This window comes from Chamaea fasciata, unplaced genomic scaffold, assembly GCF_029207755.1.
Source record: "Chamaea fasciata isolate MVZ Bird 193981 ecotype frontalis unplaced genomic scaffold, bChaFas1.0.hap1 SCAF_31, whole genome shotgun sequence".
In the NCBI taxonomy this organism is placed as follows: Eukaryota; Metazoa; Chordata; class Aves; order Passeriformes; family Sylviidae; genus Chamaea; species Chamaea fasciata.
Genome location: NW_027094116.1, coordinates 1,355,209 through 1,371,779, shown reverse-complemented (window position 1 = coordinate 1,371,779; position 16,571 = coordinate 1,355,209).

Genomic DNA, 16,571 nt, shown 5'->3' with positions numbered 1-16,571 from the left:
CATGTGATGGCTGGAGTATGGTTGTGACTGATGGGGAGTGCAGGTGGCGAACGGAGCGTGCATGTGAGGGCTGGAACACGTGTGTAATGGCTGGAGGAGGCTCGTGATGAGTGGAGAAAATGTAATGGATGGAGCATGAACGCGACCAAGCATGCACGTGTTGGATGGAGCACACATGTGATGGTTGGAGTACACATGGGAGAAGTGTCCAGGCCATGGTGGGTGTCCATGCTGTGGTGGGTGTCCAGGCTGTGGTGGGGTGTCCATGCTGTGGTGAGTGTCCAGGCTGTGGTGGGTGTCCATGCTGTGGTGGGTGTCCAGGCTGTGGTGAGTGTCCATGCTATGGTGAGTGTCCAGGCTGTGGTGGGTGTCCATGCTGTGGTGGGTGTCCAGGCTGTGGTGGGGTGTCCATGCTGTGGTGGGTGTCCAGGCTGTGGTGGGGTGTCCATGCTATGGTGAGTGTCCAGGCTGTCGTGGGTGTCCAGGCTGTGGTGGGTGTCCAGGCTGTGGTGAGTGTCCATGCTGTGGTGGGTGTCCAGGCTGTGGTGGGTGTCCAGGCTGTGGTGAGTGTCCATGCTGTGGTGGGTGTCCAGGCTGTGGTGGGTGTCCATGCTCTGGTGAATGTCCGTGTTGTGGTGGATATCCATGCTGTGGTGGATGTCCATGCTGTGGTGGGTGTCCAGGCTGTGGTGGATGTCCAGGCTGTGGTGGGTGTCCAGGCTGTGGTGGGGTGTCCAGGCTGCAGTGGATGTCCGTGTTGTGGTGGATATCCATGCTGTGGTGGGTGTCCAGGCTGTGGTGGGTGTCCAGGCTGCAGTGGCTGTCCATGTTGTGGTGGATATCCATGCTGTGGTGGGTGTCCAGGCTGTGGTGGGTGTCCAGGCTGTGGTGGATGTCCAGGCTGTGGTGGGGTGTCCATGCTGTGGTGGGGTGTCCAGGCTGTGGTGGGGTGTCCAGGCTGTAGTGGGTGTCCATGCTGTGGTGGGGTGTCCAGGCTGTGGTGGGTGTCCAGGCTGTGGTGGGGTGTCCAGGCTGTGGTGGATATCCAGGCTGTGGTGGGGTGTCCATGCTGTGGTGGGGTGTCCAGGCTGTGGTGGGTGTCCAGGCTGTGGTGGGGTGTCCAGGCTGTGGTGGGGTGTCCAGGCTGTGGTGGGTGTCCAGGCTGTGGTGGGTGTCCAGGCTGTGGTGGGTGTCCAGACTGTGGTGGGGTGTCCATGCTGTGGTGGGTGTCCAGGCTGTCGTGGGTGTCCAGGCTGTGGTGGGTGTCCATGCTGTGGTGGGTGTCCAGGCTGTGGTGGGTGTCCAGGCTGTGGTGGGTGTCCATGCTGTGGTGGGGTGTCTGGGCTGTGGTGGGTGTCCATGCTGTGGTGGGTGTCCATGCTGTGGTGGGGTGTCCAGGCCATGGCCTGTCCTGCACTGCAGCTCGCAGCTCTGCCCCTGCTATTTGTGTGGTCGAGAGGCTCTGGCTGGTGTTGACGATGGTGTTAAAGGTTTTTCTGGGACTGCTGGTGACCCAAATAATTTCTGTAGGGTTTCCAGTTCTGGAAGACCATTAGGAAATTTCTTTTGCTGTGGTTGGAGTGGCGTAGAGAAGGTGGCGTGGGTGGGAAGGGATGTGCCAGTTGGGCTTGTTGACTGCCGGCAGCAACCCTTTGTGGGGTGGCTGGAGGCCAAGCTCACACCATTGGGCTCGTGCCCCCCAGGCTCCCCAGCCCGGCTCGAAGTGAGGAGTGTCTGTGGTCCTTGCTCCTGTAGGAATGAAGTGTGTGGGAATTCAGGAGTTTGCAGACCCGGCTGTGAATGTGGGTAGACAGAATCGGCTTTTCCCTCCCAGAAATGCAGCTCTGCATCCTGGGCTCACTAGTGGCAGCTCAGTGGGTTTGAACAGCTGTGGCAGGTCTTGAAAGGGCTATTACAGGGCAGGATGTTTTTTTGGATCTCTTTTGACTCTCAAACTCCCTGGTCCTTCAGTGAGGGCAAGGGTCCCTGCTTGGCCCTCCTGCACTGCAGCTCAGATTTCTCCAATGTGGCAAATCTCTTGGAAGTAGCTCCTGGACCACGTTAATCCCCTTAATCCTTCCTGCAGCCATTCCCTGCTGATGCTCAGGCACTGAAAGGCTTCCTGACACATCTCTGAACTGCTGCAGTTGGCTCAAGAGGGATCCCAGCTCCTCAGAGTGAGGGGACGAGAACTGACCCCCTTTGTGCCTCTGGTTTCCACGCTTCCTGCTGCAAAGGCTTGGGCACTTGTAGGCCTGAGTGGAGGACGGGAAGAGCTTCCTGACTGCTCCCAAATCTGCCACACAAATTTGGTCTGGATTTTTAGGCTTGCAGCAAGGAATTCTCCTTCTGCACTCAAACTCTTCGCAAAAGATTTTGCTCCCTTCTCTCCCCTGCCCCCACCATCAGGGCTGTGTTTCTACCTGCCCTGTTGAGATGCTGTGGCAGGAGGAGTTCAGTGACATGGGGAAGGGTTGCAGACTCTGCCATGGGGATCTCCAGCTCCAAGACCCCACAAGTGCTTTTGCATGCCTTTTCTGTGCTTCTCCACCTGTACTTTGTGTCCCCTAAAGTGCTTCATGTGATTTTTCTCTGACATTTCTGGGGTAGAAAAGCAATTCCTGGGCTCACTACATAGAATCATGCAATGGTGTGGGTTGGAAGGCGCCTTAAAACCCATTTCATTCTTCCACCACCCCAAGTTGATCCAAGCCCTGTCCAACCTGGTCTTGGACACTTGCAGGGATGGGACAGGCTTCTCTGGCCAACCTGTGCCAGGGCCTCACCACCCTCATTGCAAAAACCTCCATCTTTTTATAAAATACAAAGTTCTTTTGACATGTGGGAAGCTGTTTCATGCTCAGCTGTCCTGAAAAAAGCCCGGTTCCGAGTGGACTCAGGAGTGCTCCCAGTGCTCCCAGGCTTGCACACACATACACACACACACACACACACACACACACACACACACACACACACAGAGCTCCTGAGCTGTATTTATCCCCCAAAGTAACAGTTTTCTATTAGAGAGCTGCAGCCCAGCACGATGATTATAATTGTCACTAATTTATTTCTTTAGCAATCAGGTTTGTACCTTGACACTGTGGCATAAAATGAGGCAGATTCCCCCCATTCGAGGCGAGGCTGGCTCTCGAAATGTTTGTAGCCCCCTGATTTCTTTCAGGGAAGCTGCTGTTGCTTTTCAGTGTCTCTGCAGAGATGCCAAGTTTTAGTTTATGGTGGGAGAGGGACAATATTAATAATACTATGGGCAGGGACTGGGAATGCCTCGTGCAAACCCCTTCTGAAGGGGCAGTCACCCTCGCAAGCAGACAAATCCCAAACCCACCCTAGAGAAGGCTGGATTCAGGAATGGAAGGCTCCTCCCTGCCCTGGGTTTGGGCTGGAGCATCCCAGGACCAGCAGGGCTCTGTGTAGATGTCCCTTCCCTGGGCACCTGGGGCAGACCCTCACGCTGGTGTCCTTGGCAAGGGGAAACATTTGCTGGCCAGGCTTTTCCCACTAAACCTGTGCAAATGGGATGGGATGGAATGGCAGGAAGGCAAGGTGGGATGCGTGAAAAGTGGCTGTGGAGCTTGTGAGGGTTCAGAGAGGGGGGCAAGATGTGCTCCTGCATTGCTCCTGCATTTCGATCAGGGTCACGAGAGGAGAATTTGGCCCTCTTATTTATTTATTTTTTTTTTTAGCTTAAGCCTCTGAAGAGAGTGCTGCAGAGATTCCCAGGGGGTATTTGTTGGCAGAGGTCCCATGATACCCTCAAAAATATCCCCCCAAACAGAAATAACTCAGTAAAACAAAGCAATGGATTGTTCAGCCAACTAAAATTACCAGCATGTCAAATAAAATATGTACAGCATTAAAATAAAATTTGCATTGCAATAATGCTTTATTAAGCACATTAGGAGATTAAAAGAATCAACCCATTTGTTCCCATTCATGTTGCGTCAGGATTTGCATTTCTTTTTTCCCCACCTCCAGCTCGCCCCTCTCCCCTTGCTTGTTTGGCGAGTGATTTTCTCAACGAACCTTGCAAAGCTCTGCCCCGAAAGAAGGTGTGTGTGGATATGCCGAGGGTTTTTTAAATCAAAGCACTTGACTTGGTGGTGTTTGTCTGCATGAGTGTGCAGCAGAGGAGGGGTGGGATGGAGAAGAAAAGGTTTGTCTGCTTCCATTGCAGCTAAAATGGTTAATTAAGACAATAGAGGCTCTGTAACAATCGGGGCCGGGGCTGTGAATGCTTGTCTAGACTCTATAGTTCAGCTGCAACTTCTCTGTCGGAATTTTAACTTGGCCCGGCTCATTTCCCCTCCCCTCTTTCCCCGCCTCTCAGCTCATGTCCATAAGTTCTCTTTTCTCTTTTGTTTGTTTTTTTTTGTCCTTAATCAATCTTTTGAGAGATCGGGCCCGGATTGACAGCTCTGCCTGTCTGAGGGCTTGTGTTTGCCGCGGCGCTGCCTTCCCAGCGCCAGGACGGGAGGAGTCATTGTTAGTGCTCTGTGCCCGCACGGCCCGGGGCTGGTACGAATATGGGAGAGATTTTATCTTTATTGCTGGAAGCCTTGGAAAGGACTGGGAAAGGAGTGGGGAGACACCGGTGCTCGGTGTTCCAGGTCCTGGCACGGAGGGTGCTCCAGGGGTTGTATTTATCTGGCTCTTGCAGCCCAAGTTGCACTGAGCTGGGGGCTGATCCTTCTCTGGGGCAGGTGGGTGAGGCTGGGAGAGACCAAGAACTGCCACTGATTCTGCTGGGCAAGGTGTCCCCTGCCAACCAAGTCACCTGGCTGCCATTCACCTTGAGTGGGCGTTGGATTTGTGGACATTGCAAGGAGCTGCTTTGGCCCCAGTAAACACCAGCTGCCCCAGCCAGGGTCACAGCTTCCCCTTGGGCTATTAAACCAGCTCTGAGAGGCCTCCAGGCTTTGAGGAGGAGCAATGCGAGGAGGGAGAGGTGAGGAGAGACCTCAAATGACACCCAGATTTTTCACTTCCAACATTTTTAACCTGGCCTTTGGGAATTGCATCAAAATTATCCTCAAAGCACCAAATAAAGGGCATGCCAGGACTTCAGCTTGCACCAGAGGGATCTGGTAAAATGTTTGAAGTCCAGAAACCTGAGATCAGCCTTAAGCCTTGGTCCCCAGAGGAAAAGAGGGGTGGCTGTTAGTTGGAGCAGCTCCCACAAAGCCCAGGGATGCTCCCAGACGGGAGGTGTGGGCACTGCTGTCAGGGTCTCGCAGCTTGGGGTGTCCCCCAGCCATGCCACATCAGGGCTCCTCTGTTTTGCTGCATATGAGGCCTCAAACCTCTCTTTCTCTTCCTCAGGGAGAGGCTCCTGTGGGGCTGGAGAAGGCTGCCTGGTGCCTAGGTGGCTTTAAAGGCAGCCTGAAGTGGCTGCACTCAGATAATGGCATGCACAGCGGGAGGGAACCTCTCTGGAGGAGGACGCGGGGATGCAGCCACACGCTTGAAATATGGACGAGATTATTCCAACTGCATACATGCAAATGAGGCCTGTCTGCAGACAGGAGAGACAAAAGGTCATTAGCTTCCCATGTAGAACCCTTCGTGCAGGGCCTAATTTACTGTCTTCCTCACCCTTTACTACAGATCTTGCATTTTTAGACTTAAAATGGGGATATTTTGGCAGGTTTGATGGGTGTTGAGCAACTTGGGGTTTATTAGATATTGTAGTGCGTGCAGTGAGTGGGAGGGACATGCAGGAGTTCAGCTTTTCCTCAAAAGCAGATATTTGAGGCTCGTTACACACTGCAGGTTGGCTTATGACTTGAGGTGCACTTCAGAGCCTCCTGGAAGATGAGATTCTGCAGGTTTTCCCCCAAAAGCACAGATGTCTGCCTGCCCAAAAGCTTGCTATCAGCTTTTGTGGAATTTTTGATCCCCCATATGATGCTAGTTTGTTTTTTTTTAGGTGAAGCTGGTGGAGGGGGGATTGTGTGGCCATTCCTGTGGAGCTGGTCATGGCTGCTAGATCTGGATGAGCTGAAAGCATCCTTGGGGCACCCAGCTGTCCCCACAGCACCCATCCCTCCTCTGGGTGAGTCGTCACAGAATCGTGGCTGAGCCACAGCCAGACCCAGAGCATCTGTGTGCTCAGAAGATCCTACCCCGGCAGGGGTAGATGCCATTGCTCCCCTTTCCCTGTGCAATTCGGGAAGAATTCAATGTTTCAGGCTCCTTTGCAAACCTCTCCAGGTGCTGATGGGACATTTGGGTGGATCCACCCCAGTCCGCCGCAGCAATGCTTGCACAGGAAGGTTCCCTCCATGCTTTTGGAGTTGCTGCCCGAGTTTTGAGCACTGAGGTAATGAGGAAGACTGACAGTATTTCCCTGTGCATGCTTAAACGTCTAATTTTGCCCACTCTGCTCAGTGTGAAGGTCCTGTGGGCCGGTGACAGTGGTGGGAGAGTTGGGGTGAGGTGGGGATAGGTGTAGGCAGGGCAGGGTGGGGGTTCCGTGCAGTGGATTAGCTGGCAGAGGGAAGAAGGTGCTGAGGGTGTGGGATCCCTGGGGCCACCCCGGGGTGCGGGACTGCGGGTGCCGATCCCGCGGCCGCGAGCAGAGCGGCTGCCGCCAGCCCTGCCTCCCCCAGCCCGGGATTGAGAGTTTATTCACGCACTAATCAAAGTGACATGATGGTCGTGGCAGACTAAAGCCATTCACTCCCCGAGCTGGCGAGGTCGGGAGGTCGCCCAAGTTCACAAGAATGGGGCTTTTGTGATGCAGATCGGCAGAGAGCGGCCAGACGAGCGTGGCAGGGTCCCCCCACGGTGACGTCGAGCGGGGCCGATGTGCCGGCATGGGCCCGAGTGGGGCTCCTGTGCCCCCTGGGGCAGCTGGAGCGCTGGGGGGACTCTGGGCTCTGCCCTGCGCCCACTCATGGCATGGGTGCTGCGGGTGTGTGTGCTGCTGCGGCACGAGGGGCGCGAGGTTAACAAACCATCTGGGGCACAAGTGTCCTGGCAGTGAGTCTGGCCATGGGATGGGCCCTTGGGCAGCCGCCCAGCACCCCCTGCCCACGTGTAGGTCTGAAGTCTTTGAGTCTCTCTTCCCAGCGCTGCTGCACCCGTCTCAGCTCGGTCCGGGTGATCCCTGCAGTCCTGGTGCTGCTGCTGCGATCTGCAGGGCTGTGTGGGGTGACGTGGAACCTCTTTTCACCTTGAGACCCCCAGGGTGTCTGTGGGGATGAGCTGAGCTGTAGGAGGAAAGAAACCCTGTGCTGTGCTCCTGAGGACTCCTTAGCTGCTGCATTTGGCAGGGGAAGGGGAGATGCTGCTGTGCAGGAGGGATGAGGACAGAGGGCTCATTCCTAAGATGAGAAACTGCCTTCCTGCACCGGCCTTTGAGCATCCCCTCCATCCACACCCTCCCCTTCCTCTGCCTCATGCACCGGCTGTGCAGGGCCATTTGGTAGCTTTACAGATGTGATGACAATTTTGCACCTCTAAAGCTAAGCAAACCCCCAACCCAATTTTTATAATTGGCTCTTGACCAAAATGAGAGTTTCTTTGAGGGTGTTTCGAACAAAGCGCACTGATGGAAGGGGCACCCCGAGCCACAAAAGGGCTTGGCTTTGATCCTTTCTGCTTTTATTGTCAGTGGAGGTAAAATAAATGGTTTAAAAATTAAATTGGTGCAAGGGGTTTTTTAAATTCAAGCAATGCTTTCACGGCAGATTTGAGGCAGCGACTGCGCTCAGGCATCTCTGTGGGCACTGGCGTAAGCAATGAGGAGTGAGGTCAGTTTAGGGTTGAGGACTGCTCTGGCTAAAAACAAAGGCTAATCAATTTGAGCAAAACTGATTCCTTTCTGCAGGCATGGAAAGCCTTTGGAGGAATTATCCAAGAAAATTAAATCCTTGGGGTGGGGGGTGGGGGTGGAATGGGACATGACAACACTGGAGGAGAATTTGTTAAAAAACATGAGCAAACTCTGCAAGAAACAGGGAGGTTTTCCCTTTCTGGAAGTGAAAGCTCAGCTTATAACCCCGAAGTGCTGGGTTTGGACGAACACAGTTGGACTTCCGACTTGTTGGTGTGAATGTGGAATGTCCTGGGGCTCACTGGGTCTTTGCTGTGGTGGGACAAGGGCCTGGTTGTGCAGGGCAGGCTGTAGGTCTACCACAGATGCTGCTGCAGGATCTCTGCTGGCCTCCCTGATAGAGAGATATGGGCAGTGGCAGGGCATGAAATCTGCTTGAATTGGTGACTCCCAGCTCGCGCCGGCCGATGTGCCTGAAATGACTAAATTACCTCTGTGCTGCCCCAAGGTTCCCCTGGGCTGGGGAGGGTGGGCAAAGCTGCTCTGCACAGCTCGGAGAGGCTTTGGAGCCAGGGCCTTGCCTGTGTTGAGGGGGTGAGCTTGCTCAGCAGTCGGGGAAAATCGAGTTTATTCCTCTTCAAATCGTGCCTCACATAATTTCATCTATATTTGAGGTGTGTTCCGTGGCATTTTTGCTGCTGTTGAAGCTGGAAACTTCCTGTTCAGCCTTTTCCTGTAAGGACAGAGATGTGTGTGCCCATCTATGTCTCTGCCTCCTAAAAAAACCCCTGTTGGGACCCATTGGCTGCAACTCCCTCTCTATCCCATGTCTGTCTGCAGCACTGGAGAGGAGCGATGGAGAAGAGCAGGCTGGAGGAGTAGGGAGGGATTTACTCCCACGTTTTCTTATCTCTGCTTTTAAAAATTATTCTGAGGAGCCTTTTGGTGCTTCCTTGGTGGTGTCTGGGGAGGTGGAGCACAAGGAGGCCTGATGGTGAGACCTGGTGGGGTGAAGTGGTCCTTCCCAGGGCTGTGCCATGCCTGGGGACGGGGGATGCAACTGCAAATACAAAAACGAGCCGGAGAGGGACCATCTCCCTCGGACAGAGAAAATGAAGGCAGAGGCACAAAGGGGTGGGCTTTCTTCTCTTTTTTTCCCCTGGTGGAATACAATGTGATGAATTCAGCGCGAGGGCCAGCGCCACCCTTTTAATATACTTTCAGCTGAACAGGGGTTTCTATGGCAGCCGGGAGAACCAGGCGAGCCCTGAAAAGCTGTTTGTGCAGAGCTGTGCCAATGGCATTTGTGGTGAGGGGCACCGGTGCCAGACGGGTAACGCTGTGCAGCCACTCATCACGCGCTGACAGCCCCCGGTCCCCCACCGCCACCCCAACGTTTCTGGGGTTTTAATGCCCTCAGACAAAAGGGGTGGCAGCTTCAGCCCGGGATGTGCCTGGCATCGGCCCGGCACCGGTGCCTGTGCCATTGTGGCAGCAAAAAAATCTGTCGGGGGAGCAGGAGGCAGCACTACCCCCAGGCAGGTGCTGGAGAGCAGGACGGAGAGGAGTAGGGCGCAGTGTCTGCCAGGGCTTGGCCATCCCTGCAGTTCTGTCCTGTTTTATTCCCTGTGGCTGGAAGTGATGTCCCAAAACAGGACCAACTGAAAGCATTGGTGTGCAGATTGTTTCTCCAGTTGCGTGGCTTCTCCTGGGTCTGCCTTGTACTGAGTGCATGCAGAGTGGTCAGTAAGAGGACCAAGCACCTCCTTGTCCCCGCTGCTTTCTCCTGGCAGGATCTGAGAAGGTGGCGACAGTGGCACTTTGGGTGGAAGGAGGGGGAGCCTCAGCTCTGTCCTCAGGGATGCAGCAGCCTGAGCACGGCTCCTGATCACCCACCTTGGCACAATTTTGCCACCCATCTCCAACATCTTGTGGCATCATCATTGAAGGGAGTAGCTGGAGCAGGCCCTGCTCAGCTGCTGCCTCTCCAGCAGCTGCAGGGTGAATTGCTGCTCCACCTTATCCAGGAGCACTTTGCTTTTCTCCAAAGCTTCCTTTTTCATCAGCAGCTCCCCGGGCTGAAGGTTTGGAGCTTGTGCTCCCCGACGCAGCCAGAGACAGAAGTGCCGCTCCCGTGATGAGCCCTGGGTTGGTTTTGGTGGGGTGATTCAGGGCTGCTCCCACTGAAGGGAGGGGGTTTGGTGCAGCCCCCACATGCTTCATCTGGTGCTGCTCCCTGTGATGTTGCATCGAATACAAGTTGTTCCAGATGGACCATTCCCCCATCGCAGGGGACCTTCTCATGCTCATCCTCACCAAAAACTCCCTCTCCCTCACCAAAAAAATGTTCTCCAGCTTGATCCTTTCCCGTGGGTATTTCCATCCCTAATCTTTTGTTGTTGTTGAGAAAACATTTTGAATGAGATTTTTCCAGAGCGGGGTTCCTATAGATTCAGGGCTGATCTCATTAAGACAGCCGGAAGGGGAAGAGGATGTTTTAAATTCATTGGCAATACTTGAAGTTTTTCTTCCCTTCTCCTTCTCCCTTTCTTGCACTTCTGAGGAAGAACAAGAGATGAAACTTCAATGTTTTTCTCAGAGTGAAATTGCAAAATAAATTACTTTAGACTCTATAATGTGAAATATTAAAATGAAAAGTGATTTTTTTCAACAAGCTCAGTGTTCCTTCTTGAAAAGCCCAAAGCAAAATGTGTTGATCTCGTTTCTGTGCTTCTCCCCTCACAATTTCTCTTTCAAAACAAGCTCTTTGTAGGAACGGACTGTGTTTAGGCATGACATCTTGCTTTTGATGAATTGTCATTTTCCATCAGAAAAATGTCCAGCCAGCTCCACCCACTAAGCTGTTCCTTGGTGATATCCCCAACAGCTTCAGTTTGTGCACAACTGGAGAGGGGTGCTCTTCAGTCCCCTGGGAAGGATTAAAGGATTGCTGCCATCCTTGCACCAGTCCTCAGCTGGATCCCCCAGTCGACACCAGCAAAAGCCAAGATCATGCTGGGGCCATTTCCGGGTGCTGAGGTTTGGCCAGGTTTGTGTGCAAACCCAGATATTTTCACCTGTGAACTCCAGGCTGTCTCTGACCACTTCCCCATCCCACTGGAGCAGCCTGGAATGCTCAGCTTGCCCCAGGGGTGCAGGATATGATGCTTCCCCCATGCCTCTAATCAGGGTTTGGGGTAGAACTGAGCAGCTCCAGGTTCAGGAAAGGTGATTCCTGAAGGTTTTTGTGCTCATTCTTTAATGGGCAACTGAAGTTACCCGGGACACCAAAAGAGCCACTCCCTGGTGTCCCCACTGCGGCCTGAGAGCCTAGCAGTGCTCCAGGGTTTGGGGTGAAAGGGATGGGACGAGGCTGCACCCATTCCCTGCCTGTCTGGGTACCTCTGAGCACCTAAAGAATGCAGAGAAGGCTCATTCTCTGCCCCAGCAGGAGATGGCCTGGTGAAGTGTGTCCTCTCCCAGCCCTCTGAAAGACCCCAAACCAAAACTGGGCACGGAGAAGGTAAAAGCTGCAAATAAATCATCTCCAGAATGCAAGGAGCAGCTCTCAGGAGGAAGGCTCAGCACTCTTTCAGTTCTTCTTGCCAAACGCTGGGCTCAGCGCAAGAGAAGGGGTTGGTTTTTTATAGGCATAATTGTCTGTTTTTCCCCCTGAAAAATCAGGTGGGAAACAGACGGGGCCGTGCCTTCCTATGCCCCAATATTTGAGCCCTTTGGTTGACAACAAAAGGTTTATTTAAAAAGTGGGGAGCAGAGCAGCAGTGGTGGCTTTGTTCCATCGAGGAGAGTGGTGCCTGCTTGTCCTGTGCTGCGCAATTCCCCCACCCTGCCTGGTACTGGGCTCCCCCGTGTCGGGTTCCCACTTTGGGGCCGGGGAGGTGGTGCAGCTGCCCAGAGCATCAGGCAGGGCTGAAGGTGACTCTGGGAGCCTCTACTGGCACTGGTCCTGGAACTGCAGTGCAGCCCCGCATCCTCACAGAGAGGAGCCACAGAAAATGAGGGAAATCCCCAAGTGTCAGGAGAAAAGAAACCCCAGACTCCAGGCTGGTGTGGCAGCGGGTCAGACTGGCAACGGTGAGCAGACACAGTGCCATGGGGCAGGATGGGCAGAGATGCTCTCAGCAGACTGATGGGCTGGGGACCAGATCCTGCCTTTGCTAGGACTGCTCTGCTCTCACCAGCTCTTAGACTGCAGCAGGGTGCTGTGAGAGAATTTAAAGGGTTAAAATTATCACTATTTTATGCTTAAAATCTTGGTGAAGTTTAAAGTAGGATTTGCTCGCAGGGGGCAGTGTCTGGGTGGACAGTGGGGCGTTTCAGCTCTGTGGCCGGCACTGCTGGGGCGGGGGCTGCAGATCCTGTACCTCCCTGTCCCTGTGCTCCAGCAGCTGCTTTTGGAAGAACAGCAAACACCCCTGAGCTGCTCCTTCCCCTCATCTCTGGGCAGGGCCGCCCTGGAGCTTCAGAGGGTGGGCAGTGTCACGGTGCTCTGACCTGCCTGAGGCATTGTCAATAAAGACTCAAATACTTAGGAATTTTTAGTGGTTGGATTGATTTTAAAGGTCTTTTCCAACCTAAATGATTTGATAAAATACATTTATTTCCCTTGTTCTGGCCACATTAGTGAGGGGGGAAGACTCTGCTGCACAGAGAGCAGCTACAGCTGTGGGAGGGCTGGTTTGGGAATATTGTTGGAATTGCTGAAATAACTTATTCCAAGTGAGGCAGTAGACCTATGCCTTCACCTGCAAAAAAATTCAGGAAAAAAGCAGCATGGAGAAGAAAGGGGGATGTCAGTTAAAATTTTTAATGGAACACAGGAATTCTCTTAAACTTTTGTCAAGAAAAAAATTCAATAGTTTCCTGTATTTAAACTAGAAAAAACTTCCTTGAGTAAACCAGATTTTTTTTTTGTCGTGTAATATCCACATAGTCCTAGTTAGCATTTGGCACAAATATAAGAAAAACACCACAAAAGAAAAAAAGTTGAAAATATTTTGATCGGATCTAAATATAGCCAGTTGCTGTGCAATTCCCTGTGCTCCCTAGGTAAGATAATATTAATAATAATAAAATTTTAGATATTATGAAGTATTAATAAATCTTTGAGTTAAGTATCAGAGAGTTCAGCTGGTGTTGAGGCATAAAACTGTGGCACAGAGCAGTGATGCCGTGTCATGATAGCCCTGCCGCCGTATCTGCAGCGAGTGCTGCTGCTGCCACGGCTCTGATATCGAGTGACCCCTCATAAATATCCTATTCCAGTGTAAATGAGGAAAAACATTTATTAAGGCAAAAATTACCCATCTCCCCTAAATGAAAACAAATCCCTTTCCAACTGTGCTGGCATTTTTAAAGGGAGTATCTGTCAGCAGCTCAACGCTGTATTAATGGGGTGGGGGGGTGGGGGTGGGATGTGGAGATTCAGCTGTGAAGAGAGTGTTTATTTTCCATTTATTTTCTGGACATTAATGGCACAAAAACGCAGGGCGCTCCCGCCACTGGGCTGGGAGACAAAAGGCTGTTGTGTGGCGGCAGGTACAGCAAGTCGGGATAGGAAAGGGATCCAGGGCTGGAATAATCCCAGGCATCACCCTGAAAACGAGCTGGGTACCTCTGGAGGTGAGATCCTAAATCCCATCCCACGGCCTCCATGCCGGGCTCGTGGATCAGCTCAGGCGAGAGACAGACACGTATAAATAGATTTGGGTTCCTCTTTTTTTAGGCTGTTTGTGTGGGGGGCTGTCGCATCCTGTGCCTGCTCCTCTCCTCTGAAACCTGTTCTGGGTGAGCGCTTTGTTAATTGGAACAATCTTATTTAAAGGAAGATGAATTTAAAAAAATAAATAAATCAGCAGCCAGCTGCCCCCATCGACCCCCCCCAAGTAATTGCCATCGCTTCGGCGCTGCCTGGCAGCTGCTGCCCTCTTTTCTCCGTGCTGCGTGCCAGGGCGCTGCCTTTCTGCTGGCACTGGGAAATGCTGGTGGGTTTAGTGGGAAGAGAATGGTTCCACTGGGGTTTCAGGGTGGCACCTGCATCTGATTCCCCTCCGTTGGGCTTTTGGGATTTTCCAAAGGGTCGTTAGTGAAAGCTGTCCTCTTGTTTGGATGGGATCTCTGAGGATCTTGCTTCAGGGGCGTGTGTCACTGAGGGAAGGCAGATGCAGGGACACTCCTCACGGTTGCTGGACCCCAGGGATGGGCACTCGCCTGCCTGCAAAGCTGGCTCGGTTCAGGGATGTCCTCGGAGAGGTGATCCCCTGTCCCTTCCTGGTGGTGGCAGAGCTGAGAGAGGAGGGATGTGGAGGGGCCCTGGGATTTGGGAGTCACCACACAATTCTCCATCCCACCCAGTGACCCCACACATGCCCTTTGCTGAGCTGAGCACTGGGACGTTCACAGGAATTCACACCTGTGTCCCAGCACATGGGCAGGGGGCCCCTGAGCCAGGTGAGCATGGAGGAGGGCTCCTCCATCCTTCCTGCCCACGTGTGTCCTCTTTCCTGAGGATCTGGGGTCATGGCTGTTGTACTGTCTGTCCCCTCTCCTCGGCCCTGCAGCATCACCCTGCCCGTTTGCAGAAGTTCAATAGGATCAGTGATCTTAGAAACCCTCATGTGCTAAATAACTGCTGCTGGAACAGGAGCACTCCGGGGAGGGGGGAAGTCTCTAGAGCATGTTACACTGATCCCTATGAAATATCCAGTTAAGCACCACCCTGGTCAGAGCTGTGTTTGGTGTCAATTATCGTTTTGGCTTTATCCTTTCCCCAGACGAGGTTTTGGTGCTGCCTCCCATCAGTCCTGCAGAGCTGCTGCGGCCAGAGAAATCAGAATCTCTTCATGGACACCTCCCTGCGATGCCATGTCAGAGCCAGGGCAGGCGCATTTGTCACAAGTGCCTCATTGCTTAATGTCTCTGGCTCTAAAAAGTGCTGGTTTTGTTTGTGTCACGGGCAAAGAGGGAAGGATCAGGCCTGGGCTGCTCCTACAGCTGAAGGTGATACCATAGGGAAAGGTTGAGTCAAAATTAACAGGGTTAGAAAGAAATTGAAATCCCTGTTATCTCACATTGTTTTTATATTATTAAAGGACATGTGTGTGTGACTTCTTCCTCTTCCAAATGAGAATGGATTTTTTATTTCCTTTCTAAGGGGGAATTAGGAAAGAAGGGGTCTAGTGCACAGAAAATGAGGAACAGTCCAAGGAGAACAATTACGTGGGGGTGGGTGTTACTGTGGTTTCAGAGGGAATAGAACTTATCCTGAGATTTTTCTCACAGGAGTGGACGCTGACATACGCTGTCCTGGGGGGCTGCACAGAGCCTGGCAGCCTCCTCCCAAATCGCTGTTTGGCACCAGGTGAAACATTTTCCTTGGGATGCAGCACTTACAGAGAGGGAAAAGAGGGTTCAGGCTGAGGCAGGGAGCATGTGTGCTTGAGTCTGGGCTTTTCTAAAAATTATTTTTAGGGGAACATGTGGGGCTGGCTTTGGGAGGCACTAGTCACCCCTCAGCTGAGTTCTGCTAAGAGCAATGCTTGGCTTTGAAAGTCACTTCTGGGGGGTTTTTTCTGCTTAAAAAAAGTTTTAACTTTCTGAAAGAAACGTTAAAATCCACATTTAAATTCCTAGAAATTTTGGAGATGTTGCCTTTCCAGTGTTTCCCTAAATAACATTTGCTGATTTGTCAGTTTTTCTTACTTCGAAAGCAAATATCCGGTGTAATTTATATGGGGTCGAAGACTTCTCTGGAGTGAAACAGCCCTGCTGGGAGGGTGCTCTCCCCATCCCAGAGCTGGGAAACCCCTGGCATTGCAGGGCCCAGAAGATCTAAGTTTTAATTTTTTTTTTTCCCCTCTCTAAAATCTGTGCATTGGTGACAGTAGAAGGTGGGTTTATACTGAAGCCGGGAGAGGGAAGAGAGGGCAAAGACCCTTTGCAGGACTTGCAAGGGTTCCTGGAGAGCCACGGGACTGGAAAAAGTCACCGGGCTGGGGAGGGGGATGCTGAAGGGATCGTGGGCAGTGTGGGGGCTCCTCCTATCTCTGCTGGGGGAAGGATTCTGCTGCAAAACTTCTATTTCTGATGTTTGCAAGAGAAGAGTAAAAACAGGATGGTCCTGGCTCTTCCTGGGGAAGCAACAGTAAAAAACCTCAGCATTTTATATATTTATGAAGGCATTTTCTACCCTGGAACAGGCTGATTTTTGGTTAAAGGTGAAAAATGGTTCACTCGAGGCCAATGGAACAAGTCAGGGAGAAATCTGAAATCCTCTGCCACGAGAGTAGGGAGTACCAGTGTCCAGTCCGGGAGGCACAACCCTCACATTTGCTTCCGTGATGAGTTATTTTGTAGAGAAACAACTTTTCATCAAATTTAATTTGATGAAAAGAAATTATTTATATGACATAAAACGACCACGTTTCCAGTAAGTCTAATCAAATAGTGACTGAATACACCAGCAAGCAAAATGGACAGATTGGAAGTTCTTTGTGAAAATTAAAACAATCTAGGTGCAGTGTTTTCTAGCAGAATTGTGCTGTTAAAAAAAAAATAGTAGTTGTAGTAATAATAACAATTAATAAATAAATAAATAATACAATGGTAGTACACCTCAGGTTTAATGCCTACGATTATAAATATAGGACCTGTGTTTAGCTATGTTAAAAAAAAAAGACCAAAATTAAAACCAATTAAATTTATATTAGAGGATCAAGTGGAAAACTTAAACTCCACAAATCATGCACTA